We start from the raw sequence: 6,367 nt of genomic DNA on the forward strand, positions 1-6,367 counted from the left end.
TGTACCTTACAGACAAACAAGCCAGCAAAAGCGACCTCTCTCCACTGTGCACTTGGTGCTGCGGCCTCCATTCTCTTCGCACTTTCATTTCTATTTCTCTCGTAGCTCCAACCTCTGTTCTCTTCCCGCCGCCACTACCCGCCATCGTGCCGCCGCCGCCGCCGCCGCCGCAAGTATCTGCTACGAAGGTAATGTCAGCTCATGTTTTTATAGATTTTCTGTTATTTTTCCCTTTGCCCCTCATTATTCAATTATTCTCGCTCTTCCTCAATTATTATTTTCTCATTTTTCTGCTATGATTGTAAATTTTGTTGGAAATAGAGTGTACTGGACGAATTTTCGTTGCTCGAATACGCGTGAATGTATTGGTTTCGCTTGCGAAGATGACCTTTCGCTTCCTTTATATCCTTACCGTTGGGTGTTAGTTATCACTTGTCAGTATTGATACTTCTTATTTTTGGTCAACTGATACGTTTCACCTCCATGTTTCATTTTCTTCTTCCTGAGCATTTCCTTCTTCAGTTGTTTGCATTTTGAGTTGGTCATAGCTCATCTGAACGTGCCTTCCTTGAATCTTGAAAGTTACGTTAACAATCAATCATTAAAAGGATCTTGCCATCGTTCTCTCATTGATACTTTTTAAGTTTTGATTTTGATGCCGTGCATGGTGAGAGATGTTAGGAACATTTCATTTATGCTGATTATGATTCTTTTGGCTATTGGACCATGCAAGTCCATTTAGTAATACGTTTCATCCTAATTATCCCTATGCAGGTGAATTTTCTTTGGCTTCGATAAAAGATGGCTAGATGGGATGCAATTCTTTCTCTTCCTCCTACAAATCCTCCTACATTGGAGTTTTCTTCTCTTGATCTAGTGTGGTCAAAAGTTGAAGGTTGGCATGATAAATTAGATAGAGTAGCTTTAATCCCATTTGCCAGAGTTGATGATTTTGTTCGGGGTGAATCCTCCAACAAAGATTGTCCCACACGATTTCATGTCGAAGCCAGACGCAGGAGGCCTCCATCAATGCCTTACAAGCCAAAGGTTGATGGCATACTAGAATATATTCTGTACGTTGCAAAATTATTTGGTAAACAACTCTTAGTCGATGCTCCAACTTCTACTATCCCCTGGGTTTAGAAATTAATCTTATTATTGGTGTGTAGGTATTGGTGTTCCTTTGGTCCTGATGACCACAGGAAGGGTGGCATTGTGCGGCCCAGTCGGAGTACTTATGTTCCAAAGAAAAAAAATGCTGGTCGGCCAAATACTAAGAGGGGATGCACATGTCACTTTATTGTTGTGAAACGCTTGATAGCTGAACCAACAGTTGCCCTTGTCATTTTAAATGATGATAAGCATGTAGATAAAAAGGGATTGCCATGCCATGGTCCTCAGGACAAGATGGCTGATGGAACACGTGCTATGTTTGCTCCATACATCTCAGAAGATCTTAGACTCCGTGTGTTATCTCTTCTCTATGTTGGTGTCTCGGTGGAAACCATTATGCAGAGGCACAATGAAACAGTGGGGAGACAAGGTGGTCCATCTAACCGTGATGACCTTTTAACCCATCGTTATGTTAGACGGCAGGAACGGCAATACGCCAGTCTACATATGAACTTGATCCTGATGATGCTGTCAGTATCAGCTTGTGGGTTGAAAGCCACCAGAATCATGTATTGTTTTATGAAGATTTCTCTGATTCAGACCCTTTCACTTTAGGCATTCAAACTGAGTGGCAGTTGCAACAGATGATTAGATTTGGAAACCGCAGTCTCCTTATCTCAGATTCAAAATTTGGTACAAACAAATTGAAGGTTTGTTGACTTCTGTTCTTTGATCTGAAGTAATGAAAATCGTAAAAACATTTTATCACGCAGATTATTAGTCTTACGGAAACTAACTGGAAGCACATTTACTAATGCATCCAGTACCCCCATTCACAGTCTTCTGGTATTCAACTCTGACAAGAAGACCATACCAGTGGCTTGGATAGTAACACCAAGATTTTCAAGTTTGGATTCACATAGATGGATGAGAGCCCTTTATAATAGAGTCCATACTAAAGATCCTGCGTGGAAGTTGGCTGGCTTTATAGTGGATGATCCTCTATATGATGTCCTTGCGATCAGGTTGGCTGTGTTTATGTATGCTTTTTTTTTTTTTTTAAACTTGCTTCTAATATGCAGATTTAAACTTCCAAATAGTAGAATAAATTCTAGTTTCTCTTTGACGATGTGCAAGGGAGTGAAGAAATTTATTGATAATTGATACCTGCTTATAAATATTAGGTACTTCTGGAATGCAGTGCAAAAAACTTGTGACTCTGGGCTTGTTTGGGATAGCATTCAAAAACACTTATAAGTGCGTTTTGCGTGAGTTGAGACAAAACTCCCATCACATCCTTATCTCGTATTCCGTAATTTATGATTGAAAAGTTACTTATAAGTTATTCCAAACCAGTCCTCTACAGCTATATTTGAATTTTATCATTGGGAAACAGATGTAGATGCTTCTGTTTTCACTGTTGCCAACATGGGATCAGTGCTTCATGTGTTCTTTTTTCTCTCTTGAACCAAAATTGACCCTTTTCATTTTCATTCTTTAAGTTTGATAGGAACCAGAATGAACACGAGATAAATAGATCAATCAAAACAATATTGTTTAGTTCTCCTCCCTTAACTGAGATAGAGAACGTTCTGCAACTCAGACTACAATAACATCTCACCAAGAATACAAATGGGACCTAGCATTCGAGAGGCTAGCTCTCTCCTTACAGAACACTGCTCAAAAATTAACCTACCCTCCCCTGGACATACCAACGACTATATGCCCCCAAAACGTTCGTCTACACAGCCTCCAAAAATACCCTAATACAGTCACAGGTCTAAAACACACAAAGTAAACTAGGCTACTGACAGTTACTCCAAAAAGGTAGGAAACCGGAAGTCAACTTATAAAGCGGCCTTCCCATTTTCTTGTATTTATTTATGCCTTCTCGTGTAAGTCTGTTTAGCATAGGCCTCCCTATCAAAGTTCCAACAATAAGAATTAAACACTTTATATATATATATATATATATATGTATACGTTACTAGCACTAGAAAATGGGTGAGATGAACTGTAACTATGACCGAGTCCTCTTGTCCTTGTCATGAGACATGTTCCAGATGATTTAGATTTGTGTTTATGGTAGTGCTGATGACTAATTCAAACATGAAGCTGTGTGGATTTGAAGCCTTTTCATTAAAATTCAAATTCAAATATGCTGATTGCTGATGACTAATGCAAGCTTAAGGAAAGGGGTTTTTTTTTTTTTTTTTTAATTTTAAATTTTTTTCCTCTCTTCGTCAAAATCTGAGTTTTGAGTATCAGTCTTTCCTATATGTTCCTCAGGGATGTTTTTCAGTGTTCAGTATTGATAAGCTTCTGGAGGATTCGCCATGCATTGCATAAAAACATTATGAAGAAGTGTTCGGATACTGGGGTGCAAGCGGAAATATCCAGACGCCTTGGACAGATAGTGGACAAAATATGCCGGGGCCAGGGAACAGAGTCCCTCTTTGAAGATTTTATGGAAGATTTTGTTCATGAATGGGATTTTTTGGATTATTTAAGGCTACCTGGTATCCCAGAATAGGTTGGTGATTTTATCTGGCTAACAGAATATCATTCCCACTGAACATTCCTGCTTGTTTACCAGTGCCCTTTTGTTTGAAAGTAGGAAAAACAGTCAGCGCCTACTTTGGAATAGTTTTGCCTCGGTCAGAATGATGAGAATTTTTTCCCCCCCCTTTTTTTTTGAAACTCTGCACTTGAAGAGTTGTTCATGGAGTTTTAAAACTAGATATAGAAACTAGACTTTGAAATTATTATGATAAGAAACCTCTTTCATGTTGCTCTTGCTGTTACTTTGTGCTTTTAGACATTACTTCTTGGTAATTAGGGGTAATTGGTCTGCCAATTTAGTGGCTGTCAATTGATGAATAAAATCATTTTTGTTTTAGGAGAAAAGCAATACGAGTTTGATATTGTTTTGAATTGTGTTATGACGTTTTTGGCATGTGACCCAGGGAGGTGGACCAGTGCACTAAAAACTCTTCCTCTCGCCAGCCAGGAGACTTGTGCAGCGATAGAATTTTACCACAACCAACTGAAGATTAGACTGTTGAATGAGAAAAACATCAGTGTTTATCAGCGTGCTGATTGGTTGGTTGACAAGTTGGGCACCAAAGTTCATTCTTATTTTTGGCTTGATGAATATACAGGAAAAGATGATTTTGCACGATATTGGAAAAATGAATGGGCAAGTGGTTTAACATCATGGCGCAAAGCACTGAAGTTGCCAGATTCTGATGCTGTCATGGAAGAAGATGGATGTGCTAAGGTTATCGATCAACTCGATGAAGATAGTTTATGTTGTCTGGAATCCTGGTTCTATGTTTGGAATTTGTAATTGTAATTGGGCACAGGAAGGCAACCTTTGTGAGCACATCCTAAAAGTTGTTAGTATCTGTCAGAAGAAAAGATCCATTCTCCCATCTATCAGTTTATTTCAGTACCACCAGGCGTTAATCGACGTGCTGCACTGCCCACCCTATGATTCTTTGATTCGTGATCATGCTGTGTCATTGGCGGTCTCTGTTCAGAAGCAATTAAATATGCTGCTTGATTCAGAAAGCCGCCAGAATGTTATGGATCCTCCTGGTGAGAAACAGACCATTGATTACACCAATCAACAAACATCCAGTTTAGAAACATTGTTGGGCCGGACAAGACATAGAAATGTTGCTTCATCTCGTAAAGGTGACAGTTCTGCAGAAGGAAGTGAAGTTCCTGGATTAGTAAATGGTGGTTCAGGCATGTTACCGGCCGACATGGATGTCGACCTATCGGTGATTTGTGTTTCGCCGATCCCACGAGGGTTGTACACTTGTACTCTGTTGATGAGGCTGTTATGAGTAACATGTTGCCAATGGACAAAGAGAGGGCTCTGACTCCTACAGGGAGTGACATGTCTTCTAAAAATGGTGCCTCTTGTGGATCACCATCGGAGACTATAAAGGATTGTAGCCAGCAGAACACTGCCAACGGTGTGTCCACAGTTATGTCTGACACAGCAGATTCTGATACTCACTTGAACATAGATCCCACTCAATATCGATGGATGCTGAACCACTTTTGAGTAATGTAGTTGAAAATGAAAACCCAGAGAACATGGATGGTGGTTGATATGAGATCAATAATACATGACCATTAGGCTTTAGGAGTTTCTGTTGTGTCTAATGCGTTTAAATTTGGGAAAGCATAAAGTACGGGTTTTAGGTGTTTATTATCAAAATTGTCAATTTAAACATACTAAATGACTTTTTTCCCCAGTTTTTTTTTTGAAACAAATTTGTGTTAACTAGATTGATGGGTAAATCAGTGAAATGAATACTGCTACAAAGCAGAACCCTTAAAAAAAATTAGAATATGTAAAATTTGATTAAAAAATGATAAAAATAAGTTAAAATTTATAGTTTGATTGCAATTAATTTAATCACTCCTTGATCTTTTCTAAATATTTAGCAAGGAGAAAATCTAGGTGAAATATTTATCAAGGAAACTTAGGCATTTACTTTATTGTATCCCAATGAAACTGGAATATGTTCCTTTTAAAATTACATGCACAGAAAAAAGGAAAATAAAATACAACCGTTCTAATTGAAGCTAGAAAAGAACAATTTTTATATGTTAACCGAAGTCCTTAAGTTTTATTTTTTGAATAATAATATATATACATATAAATTTTAAGCTAGTATTTTTAATCCATTTAATGATTTTTTTTTATTATTAAGAAACGGTAAAATCTTAATTGACAGACAACTTCATAATAAACATTTTAGAAAGTTTACTTGATTAATTTTGTCAATAAACATTTAAACTCTCCAACAGTCCAACTTTCAAGGTCTTGTTTGGTAGGGAGTATTGAGAATGAGAGGTAAAAATAAATCCCAATTCCACTTATACAGTTTGCCCAATCCTAAATAATATACAATTCCTTATACTAAATATTTTTTAACAAGTTTTTCAATCCTAGTCTCAATCTTTTTTTCCTTTTATTTTTAATGTTTTGTACGAAACGAGTTGAAATATCCACATGTGGCACAGACAATATCTGAATTGGTTGAAATTCATATGCAAGGGAAGGGGAGAAACAAGGATTGAGACCAGAATGCTTTTACTGTTAAAGCTTTGCTTGATCTTTTGCAGTCCAGTACAAGAAGATATCATTCCAGGCTATGATTTTTTTCTCAAAGAACACAATCAAACAATAGCTGAGATTCTAAATTAAATTTGATGGCAGCTATGATTACTT

At 37.5% G+C, this 6,367-nt stretch overlaps 1 pseudogene; it reads left to right on the forward strand.

The window, feature by feature from the left end:
- The first annotated feature begins 801 nt into the window (after positions 1 to 801).
- LOC114736244 (uncharacterized) lies at positions 802 to 4,967 on the forward strand (annotated as a pseudogene).
- The last annotated feature ends 1,400 nt before the right edge of the window (positions 4,968 to 6,367 follow it).

This window comes from Neltuma alba, unplaced genomic scaffold (genome assembly GCF_004799145.2).
Source record: "Neltuma alba isolate B1F8T4 unplaced genomic scaffold, ASM479914v2 tig00013322_pilon, whole genome shotgun sequence".
Taxonomy (NCBI): Eukaryota; Viridiplantae; Streptophyta; class Magnoliopsida; order Fabales; family Fabaceae; genus Neltuma; species Neltuma alba.